Raw genomic sequence first — 17,377 nt, 5'->3', positions numbered from 1 at the left:
CCACCATATCCCGGCTTAATCCCTTATCATACTTTTGTGCAATACTCCCCAGATCGAACTACAATGTAGTGACAAACTTGTGGCAAACTATGACTGTGGGTGCAGCAAAGTTTCCACAATTCACCCTGGATGCAATGCCCCAGCTGTGTAATCAGGCTACTCACAAGCTGTCTGTTTGGCTGGCAACTTGTGTGAACACCTGTTCTCTCTGATGAAGATGAATATAACCACACACCGGAGTCATCTCACTGATAAACACCTTCACGCAATCCTGAGAATTTCCTCAGGTCAGAGCCTGACCCCAAACTTTGAAGAACTTGCATATAAGATGAGAGGTCAATTGTCTGTCTTGAACAAACGGACACAGCACAGCAGATTGCCCATAAGTCAGCCTTAATGTAACCTTGACTTTTTTTTGTTTGTTTGTTTTTTGCAGTCTAAATAAGATATATAGATATATTAAGAAATTAATGCTACTGATGTTCCTTTTATTTTAAATGTGATATCTGTGTTTACTGGCAATAACTATTCGGCTGCCTTTGTTTGTTTCAGATAGGCCTATTTTTAAGCATAAGTTACGTTTCCATATTCAAAAATGTATATCATTGCCAGAGAAGGGGGAAATCTGCTACTGTTTCACTGTGGAAATTGTTATCCACAAAATAATAAAAAAATAAATAGGGGCAGCACAGCGGCAAAGTGGTTAGCGCTGTTGCCTCACAACAAGAAGGTTGCGGGTTCTATTTTTCGGGCCTGGGGCCTTTCTATGTGGAGTTTGCATGTTCTCCCAGAGTTTGTGGGGAGAATATGAGTACTCCGGTTTCTTCCCACAGTTCATAGATATACATGCCAAAGCTAAATTGTGACTCTATATGGCCTGTAGGTCTGAGTGTGAGTGTGAGTGGTTGTTTGTCTTTGTCTCTGTATGTTGTCCCTGCCAGTGGACTGGCAAACTGTCCAGGGTGTACCTCAGACTCGCCCAGTGTGAACTGGGATTGGCTCAAGCACCTCCTGCAACCTGGAAAGGGATAAGCGGAAGAAGATGAATGTCTCTTGTGGGCATTTAAGATTCAATTAAAGTCAGAAAACATGTAGGTGTTGGGTCTTCTGAATTTGAGTGGGGCACTGATGAGCTCGAATGTGCTTTCCGTGATTACAGCTCCATCTGCAGGTACATTTGTGAAATGTATACACAATTTTATACCACCCCTTCAAATGTCACTTTTATAACTTTTGCATTGTAAGCTTTATTACCATTTTCTCAAAGGAATGATATTAAATAAATAAAAAGTGTGCTATTATTATAGTGTTTCCAGCACCACTGGTACTACATGCAAAGCAGGGTTACCCCAAGTCCACCTAGGCTCAGGACCCTAATAAATACATAAACTGCTTAACTAGCTCTAAATCTAATAATACATTCCACTGTGCGGACAGTTCTTTGGCACTTTTTCTTAGTGGCTGCTGCTAATCCTTTGCCTGGCATATTTCTGGAATCACTCAAAAGCCCAAGCTACAAAATTAGGTTTCGACACATTCTATGCATTCTAATTATCAGTATGAGAGAGAGATGAGAATTTTAATATATGTCTACATTTTTTGTAATGTCAGTTATGTATTAAAGCACATTACAACAGAGATTAAGGAATCTGGCACTCTGTGTGGGAATATGATAATTAACATACTGGGAAACTAGGCCTAGCCCTCCCCTGGTTACTCCATCCCCCATTCCACTGAGCCAGCCAAGTTTCTCTTTAAAGACAAGTTGGTCAGAGTAACTAAGAGCTGTGTGTGTATGAACTTAGGGAATGAATGGCTTAGTGTTTTTCACACAGACCTGAATGCACTATTTTGCTGCTGACAGACAGCATTCTCATTCACACTGCTGTTCCACTTTCCAATTCATTTCTCTTTTACCCTGCAATGAATACTGGCCTTTACTCTGAGAAAGAGCACAACAGCCACACTGACCAGAGGGTGCCTTAGAATGCCTGGTACTGTCAAACTTCAAATATTTCACCCATAAATTATGTTTTATTGCAAGTTAAAATTCTACACAAGTGTGTATAAGTTGTATATAACTTGGACAGCAACAACTAATGTCAGAATTTATTTGATTTTGTCATCCTTTTGTTGTTTAGTTAATTTCCGTTATTTTGTTTTGCTGTAAAGGTTACAGTAATTAAATGGTTACAGCAATTCCTAAAAAGCCTACTCTTGAGTTCAGTACATAAACCAAGTGCTACTTTTTTCTAAAACCCTGAGAAAGCTGTTCCAACCTGTCACAGTGGAATGGTAATAGTGACATTTTTCATCTGGACAGAGATTATTGGAATAAGAAATTATCATGTTTGATTATAAAGGGTAATCACTGTGAGGCCTAACAACTCTGTGGAAAGCCTCCAGTTTATAGTACAGGGGTCAGCACTAAAAGGAACAAGGAAAGAGATGATATTTTACATATTAGTTTGTCTACATGGCTCCAGCAGGCATCCTTTTGGAGCATATTACCATGCTTAAAACATCCACTTTGATGTAGCACCAATAATGATACCCATGCACTTGTAACGCCCTACCTTTTTGTTTTCTTTCTCCAGTTTATCCACTTCAGATTATACACACTGGATTCAGACCGGCTGGGCAAGATAGGCTTTAGCTGTGAATTTGAATGTTCCCTGTATGGTAATTGTGTAGATTCCCTTTCTCCAGCTTCCTCCCAAAAGGATTCATGCACAGTATTAATGGCTCAAACTTCTGAGCGTGAGAGATTGTTTGTCTCTGTATGGCCCAGCCATATACTTTGGTGTGTCAAACCACTTATCTCACATGTAACCTGGTGGGATTTAGAGGATGTTTACATAGAAAAAAATACAATAAAACTTTGAATGAACTGTTTGCATATATTGTATCAATACTACTTTGTCCAGTACTTTTACCTTTATATAAAGAAGGGAGAAAATCACAGCAAACACATGATTAAATGGCAGTGGAAGCAAATGTTAAATATGAAAATTATGTGACTCCTGACTCCATTTTAGGCAGCACGGTGCTGTTGCCCCATAGTAGGTCGGGGTTCTGGGGCATCCCTGTGCAGAGTTTCCATGCTCTCCTCGTTGGTTTCCTCTTTGCACTCTGGTTTTCTCCCCCGTCCATAGACTTGCATGTTTACTCAGCCTGTAGGTCTGAGTGTGAGTGGTTGTTCATCTCTGTCTGTCCCTGTACTGACGGCCTGTCCAGGGTGTACCCCGCCCAATGTGAGCTGGGATTGCTCCAGGACCCCTGCAAGCCTGAAATGGATACACGGTAGAAGATGAATGAATGAAAGAACACTCACTACGGGTTTCTTTCTATAAAATGAATGAATGAATGAATAGCTCCATTTGGCCATTAGGGGGTCTGCCACTCACCAGTCATTTCTTCTGCAGTAATGCTAGCTTCGTGTACAAGGGGAAATGTTGCACTTCAACGACAGTGCAGCACAAATTAACAACACTAATTCCGTCAGTCGTTATAATGATGCGTAGGTACCACAACCCTGATAGGCCCATGCCTCCCTTGATATATTACTAAATACTAGTTGGAGGCATGCATATGGTATTGTGTTAAAACGTTACCCGCACTTTGCATACTCTGTCTTTTTTTACACTGGCTATGTCTGTGGAATCAAATTACTTTGATTTCACAACTAATCTTTACACAAAGTATTATGCCAATATGAAGTTTTATAAGCCTTCTATAGAGTAGAGAATGTAGTTTCAAAAAATACAAGGAGCATTTGAAAGCACCATTATATTTCTCCCTTTGTCAAGCCCCCTAAGCTCCGAGGACCTGATTGTTGGACGCACAACACGTTTCCACCTCAGCTCATCGACGACATGTGAGTAAAGACCCCTTCTGAGAGAGAACAAGCAGATAGAACACGCTAAACGTGACTTCTTCACGCGTGGAATAGCTTCACTTTTTTTCCCAGCTAAATGTGTTCACTGGTTAAAATTTTACGCCTGAGAGGAAATGTACAAGTATGGAATGAGCGACGCTGTTATCGACGATCAGCATTCACGGAGGAATAACTTCATCTTTGCTTAATTTATATGTGATTCCTGGGACCGGCAGTGAACAGAGTGTGTACGCATCTTTAAAACCAAGGGAAAGTTCTTTGCTTCGACCAAACAAGGAGTAAAGCAACGTTTTGAGTGACTGGGTGAAAAGTTGCACTGTTGGCAAGGTGAGTGGCACTGTTGGCTGTGTAGTCTGCTTCTACTCGACAATCCACCCTTTTCCCTATTTATCCCGGCTGGAAGTACAAGCGCAATCGTGTTACCATCTAAGTTAAACAACTTGTGTCTTGTGAATAGCACAAGCTGTAAAGTCACTGAAACAGTGTTTTACTTAAAGATCTTAAATGTACATTGTAACATTTGTCCAGTGATAACATTGATTTTATTTAGACAGCTGCTTTTCATTAGAAGTTGTTAAACAATACCATCTACATTAACGTGCGTTAACTAGTCTTGCTTACTTGAGTTTTCTACCTAATCCCATTTATGTCCTCCAGGCGTTGTAGCTTCCATACGCTAGTTACTTAGAAATTGTTTTGTTCCTGGTATGAGTACTGTAAAACGTTTTTATTTCAAATTAAAAGTGAAAAACACGTGGAAAACAAAACTTAACACAGGTCTGACTGTTAAAGTGTGAATCCATAGTATACTGCATCAGTTTAAAAAGCAGCCAGCGTTACATTACCCCGCAGTTATGTTTCTGGAACCAAAAGCCAGCTTGACTCTAAGATATTTCGGGCTTTACATTATCTCTGCCATCCGTGTGTTCAAAAATCTCTCCCTTGGAAAACAGTGAGCAATTCAGTCAAAAAATAGGAGCCATGGCAGTGTATGGATATGTATTCTGTGGTGAACAGGACCGTTCAGTCTGAGTGAGGTTCTTATCCATACCAGAAAAACCTTCCAATACAGACAAATGTCTCTGTCCACTCTTTTGTAAACTCTGAGTTTTGGTGCATCAGTAACAGCTCTGGATATCTGTCTGTTATCATTCAAATTTTCCCTAAAAACAAATCTGTGAAGTACGGAAAGGCAGTGGATTTAAGTAATTAAATATACTCAGGTCAGACACACTCTGTCACCGTTTGTGATTTTGTGTTTGATGGGTTTAGGTGCTCTCACACCACCCATGGCATAACAGGATCCAGGAAATTAGATGGAATATAGCATTCAAATGGTGATGATGAACACTTGTTTAGTGTTGGCTGTGTGTACTTTTAAATGGAAGCGAATAGAAAATTTCAAGTGTATTACATGTTTTCTTTTAATTCCTTCAAATGGTCTGATGAAGTTGTTTTTGGCAGCAGTAAATTGCCAACATAGCTTCAGTGCATTGGAGCGTTGTTAATATGGTTCATTTTGTGGTGGACAAATTTAATCATGTCTTGTTTTTAAGTGAAGATAATTAGCAAATACTAAAAATTAGACATGTGGAAAAGGTATAAATCAATTTAATATTGTATGGCCTCCTCAAATTAAAGTGATGTCTGATCAAGTGCATGTATATTTTAATGGCATTTCAGAGACTGGAAGGGAGCAAATTTGTTGCCCTTGAAATGAATAACTCTAAAGTTGCAAAGCCTTTAGCCAGTGTGTTCTTCCTCTTATGCCTGTATTAAGTTATCAGAACCCTAAGTTGGACTTGAAAACAGCCTTTTACCTCCTGAGTACACTTCTGACTTTGTACAACTTGGCCTGCTTTAATGGAAGTTAAATGGAAAATATGGAATTTTTAAAAGCTTCCAGATCAATTATGATTACTGTTTGAGTAATTTCACAGCAGAAAGCATGCTGAAAAACTTCTCTGAACTGCAAATAACATTTGGCTTGGGTGATCTGATCCCAAGTGTACATCTCTAAGATCAGGTGTCCCAGCATGCATTTGGGACTCACCTAAACCTTATGCAGAGGTGGTCTGAGCCATATTATTTTAGCACTGTGAACACAAAGAAGTCCTCAGCATTATTGAAGGACCACCTAAACATTCTCTAAAGGATCACAGATGTCTTCAGCTGTAATCAGCTACAGTTTGTAAACAACTAACATTGTTTGATAATTCACCATTTCTAAAGGATAGAACACATTCAGTTGAATGAGGGTATAAATCTTACTTCAGTCAAGTTAAGGGGATACAGTGTGTACACACTGTATTCTTCTCTTGCTCTTTCATTCACCTATACAAACACATCTATACATTAAAGTAGTTTTACAATGACCATGTGTGTTTGTTAGGTTAATAACATTAACACAATCTGTTTCTTTGAAGCCAAACAAATGAAGTGGTCAGTAAATTTGTTGATTTGTTGTTGATTACAGTTGTAGTTCATTTTAGGGAACGAAAACTTAGATTTTTTTTTTTTTTTTACTTTTCAGCATTGGATCTATTAGTGAAGCTGGTGATGTCACTAGATCATTAGCTCTGGTAATAAATGTTGACTATTTAAAATTTCTGAAAAACATAATCTTACAAAATCTTACAAAAATTGTTCCACAGAAAGCCCTTTATGGAGTCAGAACAGCCTCATCACTGCAATTTCCCAGTCTGGGATAAATAAAGTATCTATCTATCTATCTATCTATAATGAATGAGCTCTTGTGGGGGTTTTCACGAATGCACATGCTTTGTTTCATAGTCATATTTGGCTGTTTTGTAAATATATTTCAGACACATGAATGCACATGCTTTCTTTCAAAGTGGTATTTCGGACTTCACAAATGTATGAATGTGCATTTACAAAATCTGTGTTGAATTTTGAGACTGCCCTAAAATGCCAGCTGATAAAGCTGTCAATCAAATGTATGTTTCTGATTGACAGCTTTATCAGCCAAACAGGTGTGTTTGCTTTCAGCCAATAATTTCTCTACTGACACTCTGCCATTGTCGTAATGGCAACAATATACAACACGTTTTGCAAAGGTGACATGTAACATACGGTTGCATAGTTTATGTTCATTCAAACATTTAACTTTGCTAAGCAGGACGCTTCAGCTGATTTACAATGAGGGGATAGTCAGATAAATGTTACTGATAAATATGTTCCTGCCTGCACCTGTGTTGAATATCCCCTCCTCCTGCTCTCATCTCTCCCTCTCTCAAACCAACCCGGTCGAGGCAGATGCCCCCACAAGCCCAGTTCTGCCTGAGGTTTCTGTTTCTTAAAGGAAGCTTTTCCTTGCCACTGTCCCCAAGTGCTTGGTTTACATCATTTTATAAAGAGTTCAGTGTAGGCCTGCTGTATATGTAAAGTGCCTTGATGTAACTTTGTCATGATTTGGCGCTATATAAATAAATCTGATTTGATTTTGATTTGATAGGTTGAGGTTGATTAAATCTCTCCATGTGATTGGTTTAAGTGTGGAGAAATGTAAGAAGCCATATGATTGGCTGAAAGCAAACACACCTGTATGGCTGATAAGTATGTCAATCTGAAACAAATTTGATTGACAGCTTTATCAGCCAATGGTGACTTGGTTGACCTGTGACCTGCAGTCTCAAAATTCATTGTACAGAGTTGGAAGTGAGCTGCTTTAAATATTTTTGCATTCAGACAAGGTAGATGACATCATGTACAAGCTAATTAATTTTTCAATCATTGACCAGCTCCTAAACTGCCATATCATAATGTTTATGTTATGGATTCTTGTGGAACAAACAGGTGAAGTCTAATGACAGGAAAACTGTTTTTGACATTGCTGGCAACCAGTCTTTTATCTTTCCTTTTTAAGATGATGATAGCTCAACATGGGATCAATGCCATTTGAAAGGACAGATGCAGGGGACTTGGTCTTTTTCATTCCAATGACCAGATTAAATACTCAATTTAATCATATCACTGAGCATTATATCAGTAACCTACTGAAAATGGCTTTTCATGCATCCTTGTGAGCCTGCAGATGCACCAAGGTACAATGTACTGCTGGTATAAACCCTGAGCAACAGGATACTAAATAGGTCTGAAATCTGATACGTCTCTTGCAACATGCCACTGCCACATTTTGAGACACCTCCAGATAGCAGACATTAAATATAGCCTCATCTGAGGGTAGTACAGTGTAAATTTCTAAGTGCCTGAACAGTAAAAGTTTAGGAGGAAATCACTTGAAAATTTAGAGAAAGGCATAGTAGTACCCAATTGCAAAAAACTGCACTATATGCTATTTTATTATGGGTGGTATTTGTGTGCAGTACCCTGTGCTCTTTAGGTTATCTATTCATTTAAATATTATCAAACTTATAATGCAAGGTGGTGATTCCTCTTGGCTCAAACTGAGGTTGAGGGTTTGCTGTAGATCATATGCACACACATGCAGATAAATCAGGCCTTCGAGCAGACAGTTTTAACAATGGCATATATTTGGAAAGTCATAAACTGCAACAATTCTGGAGATGACACCTCTTTAAACTGGTGTTGAAACATTGCAAAGGTTAAGTTGAATGAATAATTGGGAAAAATGGTTAATCCTAGTACTCAGATTATTTTGAAAAGATGGCAAACTGGACATTCTATGCTTTGTTTAATTTAAGTAAACACAAGACTTGACCAGTTTAAATAAGCTTAATGACAGGTTACAGGTTACCCATACTGTCAAATGCAAGCCTTTTCTGATTCTCCACTAAAAAAAACCCAACAGCTTTACAACTATAGTATTAATATACATGTATCAATATATTATATTGTATGGATTATGTCCTTGAGAAATTAATCAATGTGGAGCCCACTGGGAGTTGTCTATGTGTTGTTTTCAGACAATGTTAAAATTACAGTAAATGAAACTTGTGCTATATTTAGGTTTGTATATCATATATCATATGTCGTCATGATATTGGTGTCGACACCCATTGACACCAAATGTTTCTAGGCATGAAATTGATAGTTTTGTGCTGTTATTACTTTTTTTTTTCTTTTCTTTTTTTTTTTTTTACATATTCATGCCGTGACTTCAGGTTTTTACATAGATGAATCTTCTTTGTTACTGGAGATACAATAACCATCTCTGAAATTTCCTGAGGATGCCCCATGCCTGTGTACTATTCAATACGTCAATTCAATCCAGGATATATGAAGTGCTGTACAATTTATGAGTTTGCGTGTAAATGCCTTTGAAGCAGCAAGTGAGTCTAAATTTCTAGTCTAAAAGTCTAAATTTGAATTATTAACTCACTGTGATATACTACTGCATGCCTCCACGATATGCAGCTCACAGTGAGTGTGCATGCTCTACAATTGTTTCCTAATGAATGAATCTCATGGGTGTGCTAAAAGTGTGGGAACACGTCATGATTGTTTATACAAGTATAGTCAGCTTTCTTACCCTGAACTAGACTGACTTTGATCTGAACAAGAGCTCTTTACATTCCAATAATATTGGAATACATCATGCTTTTAGAAATATGCATGTCACACATTAAATTGAACATGAATTTGCAGAGGAAGCATTTCTTTGAGTATTGAAGAAAATGTAACATGTTGAATATACTTCATGAGATTTTGCTTAACCTAAAAATTGGATTTGGGTGATTGGCAGTCAGAGCACTTTGCAAGCATGGGTTTACTAGGAGGTTTCTGGGTTATAAACTCAATGCAAAAATTAACAAATGGGCTGGAAATTATTTAGTTTGACTGAGGGAAGGAGTTCCGGAATCAAAGACTTAAAGGTAAATTTCTGAGTACATAGAACACAAGGAAAATTGCGGTCATGGTCAACAGCTGCACACAATAAAGAGGCACAGCTCCTGTTATTGCACTTTTTAACTTCATTCTAATCCACGCTGCTTAAAGGGATGCATGCAAAGTTAGTACCTCTGTAGTAACAATTCCAAATTTGAGCAAAGAGGGCACAGTTGCCTCTGAAGAAGTTGAAGAAACTTCATACACTCTTGTGTACCTGTGGACACGAGCTTTATCAATCACCAAGCACTTTGCATGATTAGAGTTTTGTTCCTAAAATTGTATTTCTGAAAAGTTTTTCTTTATCTTCTGCTGCTTATTTTACCATTCCTTTCCATATCCATTTCCAAAAAGTAAGTGCCCCCCTTGTTAAATGATGAGGGAACTGTGATTAATCATATTGTGGAAAGCTGAGTTCAATTTCATAGCCACACCCAGACCTGATTGCTGCCAGACCTTACAAATCAAGAGATCACTTAAATAGAACCTGTCTGACAAGGTTAAGTAGGCCATATTGAACCCAAGACATCATGCTGTGATCCAAAGAACTTCAGGAGAAGATAAAAAGTAATTCACATGTCTCAGTCTGGAAAAGATTACAAAGCCATTTCTAAATCTTGGAGAAATCATGGCACAGTGGTGAACCTTCCCAGGAGTGGCTGGCCTACAAAAATTACCCCAAGAGCGCAGTGACAACTGATCCAAGAGGTCACAAAGGAACCCAGAACAACATCTAAACAACTGCAGGCCTCACTTGCCTCAGTAAAGGTCAGCGTTCATGACTCAACCATAAGAAAGAGACTATGCAAAAGTGGCATGCATGGCAGAGTTCCAAGGCAAAAGCGACTGCTGACAAAAAAGAACATAAAGGCTTGTCTCACTTTTGCTAAAAAACATTTTGATGATCCCCAAAGCTTTTGAGAAAATATTCTGTGGACTGATGAAATAAAAGTTTAACTTTTTGGAAGGAGTGCATCCCATTACATCTGGTGTAAAATGAAAACAGCATTTGATAAGAAACATCATGCCAGCATTGAAACGTGGCGATAGTATCATAGTTTGGGGCCGCTTCAGGACCTGCACAACTTGCTGTGATTGAAGGAACCATGTTTCTGACCTCAAGCTGAAGCGCAATTGGGTTCTGCAGCAGGACAGTGATCCAAAGCACACCATCAAGTCCATTTCTGAATGGCTTACAAAACAAAATTAGGATTTTGGAGTGGCCTAGTCAAAGACCAGACCTGAACCCAATTGAGATGCTGTGGCATGACCTGAAAAAGGCGGTTCATGCTCGGAAACCCTCCAATGTGGCTGATTTAGAACAATTCTGCAAAGAAGAGTGGGCCAAAATTCCTCCATAGTAAAAGACTCATTGGCAGTTATCGCAAATGCTTGACTGCAGTTGTTGCTGCTAAGGGTGGTTTTAACCAGTTATTAGGTTTAGGGGGAATTACTTTTCCAAATGGGCCACGTAAGTTCAGATGGCTTTTGCGATAAAGGTGCAAAAAAGTAAATCGGTAAGGGGGCAAATACTTTTTCACAGCACTGTATATCCTCATACAATAGCAAAGTAGAGTAGATTAGAACACAGTAAGCTTTATTGTTCCCTAATGTCATTGCTTGGCAATAACAAAGGACACCATGACTGGATCACATCATTACAAAAACAAAGGCTGGAACAGTCACAGTTCATAGTCATTCATTCAGAGTGGCGTCTGAAGAGACCATGACCGACTGGTTTCTTTATGAACTTGCATTGTTTCATACCATTTACCTTCATTGCTGTTTTGTGCATGCTAGCCAACCTGTTCTTCAGTTGTACCAATTGAGGCTGACATTCCATATCTGATAAGACTCTAAAATCATGTGTGATTTCCAGCAGTGAAGATATGGACACCTCGGTTTTTTTTTTTTTTTTTGTTTGTTTTTTTTTGTGGATACCTGATTGATAGTCTGGTCTTTAATGACCACTGGGTCATCAGGTTTTTGTCACTCTGCTTAATGAAGGTGTTGATTTCATTGTAGCAGACAAGAGTCCATGTCCTTATGCAGAAGACTAACAATAGCTGTATCGTCTGCAAATTTAAAGATAAAATAATTTGGATGTATTTTCCAGCAGTGGTTAGTGTACAATGTAAATAGTACTGGTGAAGTTACACAGCCTTGGGGGACTCCTGTATTACAGTTTTTGTTTGCCAGTGACCTCTTCTTGCTGTGTGCGATTAGCTAAAAAAGAATAACGCCATTAAACCAGGGTAGTGTTGACATTCATGTCCTTCAGCTTCTCTAAAAGCAGGTGAGGTTGCACAGTATTAAATGCTGAACTCTCAACCCAACTGGTCGAGGCAGTTGGCCACCCCCCCGAGCCTGGTTCTGCCCGAGGTTTCTGCCTCAAAGGAAGTTTTCCTTGCCGCTGTCACCTAGTGCTTGCTCATCGGGGGATCTGTTGGGTCTCCTTAAATAATTTTATAAAGAGTTTGGTCTAGATCTTCCTCATATATAAAGTGCCTTGATGTAAATTAGGTATGATTTGGTGCTATATAAATAAATCTGATTTGAACTAAATGAGTGAAAGCAACACTCAGCACTCATTAACATGAAAAGGTGCAGCAGGATGTTTTCTACACTAAGCTCCAATGCTAATAATTAAATCATTATTAGAATTTGTTCATTAATATATCAAATTTTAAATGCTACTTTGTAATTTAAAATGGCATTTACTATTTATGAGTGCTTGCTGCAGCAGTTTCAGCAGATAGTAAATTCTAGGTCTGGACTAGATAAAAAGGGTAAACCGTAAGATGATCGAAAAATCATGAATTGCATTGTGCAAATTATAGTGAACTGAAATGCGTAGTTGAAATGCAAAATGCTCAGCATTCTCTTTTCAAGTTTTTGCAGTTCAAACAGGCACTTTGACTCTGCAGCTTTGAAAGGGATGGTCTTGCAAGACTTGCAACCTCTTCCCTTGTTGCTGGAGAGAGGATGAACGGGGAGAAAAAAACCTGCCTCCATTGTTCCTATTGTTGAAGAGGAGGCTGAAAAAACCAGCTTGCAACAAATCAATTATGAGGAAGAAGTGGATGTTTGAGATGTGAAGGTGTTACCTCAAGGACTTGGGGGAAGAAAGTGCGAAAGATGTCAGCATCTCCTCTCCTGTCTGTCAGTTGGAAAACAGCTGGTGTTGACAGCAAAATCCTTCTGTTTCCTCAGAGGAAGGGTAGGTGACTGGGTTTGCCTGAGGAGGGAGTGTCCACCATCTGGAAGATAACCTTGAGCATTCAGGCTCTGGCATTGGAACTTCTTTTAAAATAAACTGAAGTGGCCCTGAATTTTAAGTAGTTGTGGTAGGATGTTAATTTTTAAAACTAAAAGATTTATAGTCAGACTAATGGACTTGTGTTTAGTGTGAAGGTTCTTCTTGTGTACTGGAGTCAGACTATTGGTCATTCATTGTTACTCATGATTTTAAATGAATTGATTGAAAAAACATGCTTGAAATTCAATATCATCTACATGTCAGGCAGCTCGCTCTGATTTTTGACTAAAGACAAGAATACAATACAAGATGAATCTGGTGACACTAACTAGACTTTTTTTCGTTACTTTGTGCAAGTGTGTATGGCTTTTCGTGGCATGCAGACAAGCGTGAAAAGCAGTGCTCTGAAATTCCGACAGCACACTGTTGCTAAGTAGCAACAATGAATACTCTTAGAGAACTTTAAGCCCCCAGTTCCCCCAGAAACGCCCTTTTCTCAGGACGACTCCCCCTTAATCGACTCACCCCTCCCCTTAACTCCCTTGAAACACCCTGGGGGAATGGACCCTCTGTGCTGGAAAAGGGAGTGGGGGTGGGGAAATGTTTGCAATGGAAAATTAAGGACAAATGTTGGATAGGCATGTTAAAAGGTCAGGACCTTTTCCAGCAGCTGGTGGACTCCACAAGAACAGAACAACGTTCCCTGGAAACTACCTTACTTAGCTGGAGGAATGTACATTTACATGCTTAAACTCACTATGAGAAGATGTCATTGGCTTTTGAATGATCTCACAATCTTTGGTCATAAATTTCCAGCCCATAGTGGGTGATGGAATCGTAAATTCTTGTTGTTATTGCTGTTATCACATGACTGAAGAGCCACTGATAACCTCATTTACAGACAGTAAACATGTTGCTTTAGCAGAGCAATATTTTTACAAGCTGCCCAAAAAACATTTCAAAAACATTTAGAAGCTGCCAGTTTCCCATGACGCTCATTCATGCTCCCACAGGGGCCAGGGTTCACAGGGCTCTGTTATCCCTGCATTGTGACAACATTCACCCTGCAAGGCTTTTTTCTTTCCACTGCCCAAAACGTTGAAATGAATGAATGGTGTTTAGGATGTTGGGTTTATTTACACAGACAAATGTACTCACAGTTACACTGAACTGCTGTGCACAGAACATAGCCTGCACTTTTGTCCTTGGATTTTATAACTTTAGATTCTGAGCCTGATCAGAAAGTAGTATAGTAGTATAGTATAGTATAGTATAATTCAGATTCGCACTGTGACAAATGTTGCAATGTAGTCACAGAACTTATGAAGCACTAAAGGTCTGCATACCAGTGAGGTTTGAGGTAGCTCTCATAAATAACAATCTCTTCATTGTTTTTAAAGGAAAGTTTGAGGTCTCCAGAGATAATCCTTTCCATCCAGTCCAACTCAGTAGCTTTAAACTGGGTGCAAATTAAACCAGACTTCTGTTTCTCAAGTTATGGAGCATGCAGAGAGGGTTTGTGAGTGTGCTGGTGCGATATTCTTTTTTTGCCCCACCTCACAAGGTCATGCAATTTAAACAGCAACTCATTATTGAAGGTGGTTTTTCCTTTTGACTGTCACCAAGTGCTTGCTCTTTGAGGGATATGTTGGGTCTCTTTAACAACTCCATAAAGAGTTTGGTCTAGACCCCCTCTATATGTAAAGTGCCTTAATGGAACTACGTTATGATTTGGCACTATATAAATAAGCTTGCTTTATTTTTGATTTTTATATTTGTCAATGTTGGACCTTGGTGCGGTATGTGAAGTTAATTCACATTAAATTAATTATTAATTCACTAACTAATAATAAATAATTAATTCACTTACATCACTTTGCAATAAATGTCATCGCAATTCTCTCAATCAATGCATTATAAGTTCATGGAGTTGAGCTGTAGTACAGAATTCATGAAATATGGGACCAGCAAGTGTTGCAGGAACATGGGATGGCGATGAGTCACCACCTGCAGGATGAGGAAAGAGAGGAGAGGAACTGGGAGAGACTGAGACTTTGGCAGAACATGGTTAGTAAATGCAGTATAAATGCTTAGAACTGGGTGAAACTGTGTTTTTTAAGAAGGATGGTTCTTATCAACGCATGCAAGGGGTGAGGAAAGGAGAGCGAGAGCGAGTGAGAGGGAGAGGGGGAGAGAGGGTGACAGGGAGAGACAGATAGCGAGAGAGCGAGAGAAGCTCAGTCCTTCCCACAGCAGCCTAGGCCTATAGCAGCATAGCTAAAGAGTAGAGTAGTAGACTTTAACTTTTTAACTATAAGCTCTGTCATACAGGGAAGTTCTAAGCCTGGTCTTGAAAATTACTAAAGAGTCCGCCCCCCGGACCGATACTGGAAGTTGGTTCCATAGAAGAGGAGACTGATAACTGAACAATCTGCCTCCAGATTTACTCTTGGAGAGTCTAGGAACCACAAATAAACCTCCATCTAGAGAGCGGAGTGGCCTACTAGGACAGTAAGGAACTATGTGCTCTCTGAGATATGATGGAGCTTGGCCATTAAGAGCTTTATATGTTAAAAGAAGGATTTTGAATTCTACTCTATATTTTACTGGCAGCCAATGAAGAGCAGCTAACACAGGAGAGATATGATCTCTTTTCCTAGTTCCTGTTAATATTTGTGCAGCAGCGTTCTGAATTAACTGAAGGTCTTTTAGAGATTTGTTTGGACATCCAGATAGTAATGAGTTACAGTAGTCCAGCCTAGAAGTTACAAATGCATGGACTAGTTTTTCTGCATCATCCTGAGAAAGGATGTTTCTGATTATCCTAATGTTTCTCAGGTGGAAGAAAGCTGCCCGACTAACTTGTTTTATGTGAGGGACAAAGGACATGTCCTGGTCAAAAATTTCTCCAAGGTTTCTTACAGTGGAGCTGGAAGCCAAAGTGATGCCGTGCAGACTGATGAGATGATTAGATAGTATTTTTCTGAGGTGCTTAGGACGGAGTACAATAACTTCTGTTTTGTCAGAGTTGAGAAGTAAAAAATTTCCAGTCATCCAGACTTATGTCTTCAAGACATGCCTGCGGTCTGACTATCTGAGTGACTTCATTTGGCTTCATTGATAGGTACAGCTAAATATCGTCTGCATAGCAGTGGAAGTTGATGCTGTGTTTCCTGATAATATTGCCTAGAGGAAGCAGATAAAGTGTAAAGAGGATTGGTCCAAGTACCGAACCCTGCGGGACTCCATGAATGAATACAGTACATGAGGAGGAGCTGTTGTTAGCATGAACAAACTGATGTCTATCTGATAAGTAGGATTTGAACCACCTTTAATTCCAATTTCATGTTCCATGCTCTGTAGTAAAATATTATGATCTATGGTGTCGAATGCAACACTAAGATCTAGAAGGAGAAGTATGGAGGCTGATCAATTGTCTGAAGCCATTAGAATGTCATTGGAGACTTTAACTAGCGCTGTTTCTGTGCTATGATGGGCTTTTCAAACAAACTGTTCCCATCCAGATGGTCGTGTCGTTGAAAGAGAGTGGAATAACCCAGGTAGTTTGTAACCAGAATAACCCAATAACCCAGAAATAAAGTCAGATTAATCAAATCTAGAATGTGAACGGCTCAATCCTCAGATCCTGAGGATGTGTGACCTTTTCCACTGATGCCATTTTAATCACTCTTTTAAAACCAGTGTTGCAGGTTAATCTTTCCATTCCAGTTCCGAGACTCTAGTCTGCAATTGCAGTTCTAGTGAAACATTGAATTACATAGAATTAAATAACGTAAGTAGTTATTAAACTTAAACTACCTCCTTGTACGGTTTCTGCCTGTGGCCAAACCAATCAGGTTCTCTTTCTGTCTGTTTTGCTGTCTCTTTGAAATTAAAATGTATAAATTGGCCAATTGGCATTAAAATTTCTTTAACATTGGAATCAATCTCATTTACATTCATAATGCTTATTTGCCAAAGCCAGATATTGCTCAGTTACAGCAGAGTGGTCAAAAAAAGCCATTTCAGATGATCACTCTTCACTCCAGCCACAACTGTGAGATTAAAACTGTATTTATCAGTGACCCTGTTCATTCATCTTCTACCGCTTATTCCAGGGGGTGCTGGAGCAAATCCCAGCTCACTTGGGTGAGGGTTGGGTACACCCTGGACAGGTCACTAGTATAGCGCAGGGGCATCGAGACAGAGACAAACAGCCACTCAAACTCAGGCCTATGGACAATGTGGAATTACGATTAAGTCTAAACATAGATATCTATGGACTGTGGCAGGAAACCGGATGAACCCGGATTAAACTTGCAAAACTCCACCCAGAAATTACCCACAATCTTCTTTCTATGAGGAAACGGCAGTATGTACTATGCTGCCTT

General features: G+C 39.2%; 1 protein-coding gene across 7 annotated transcripts in view; it reads left to right on the top strand.

Moving 5' to 3' along the window:
• Positions 1-3,805: 3,805 nt before the first annotated feature.
• The window catches only part of plxnb1b (plexin b1b), a 63,862-nt gene continuing 50,290 nt past the window's right edge, over positions 3,806-17,377 (top strand). For 4 of the 7 annotated variants that reach the window (XR_003840721.1, XR_003840720.1, XM_029501437.1 and 1 more), the window contains exons 1-2: positions 3,826-3,877; positions 4,114-4,225. The gene's annotated coding sequence lies outside the window, so the exon portion shown is untranslated. The other 3 variants (XM_029501438.1, XM_029501436.1, XM_029501435.1) reach the window with 3 other exon arrangements.

Source organism: Echeneis naucrates, chromosome 5 (assembly GCF_900963305.1).
Source record: "Echeneis naucrates chromosome 5, fEcheNa1.1, whole genome shotgun sequence".
Taxonomy (NCBI): domain Eukaryota; kingdom Metazoa; phylum Chordata; class Actinopteri; order Carangiformes; family Echeneidae; genus Echeneis; species Echeneis naucrates.
This window is presented reverse-complemented; position numbering and strand designations above follow the sequence as displayed.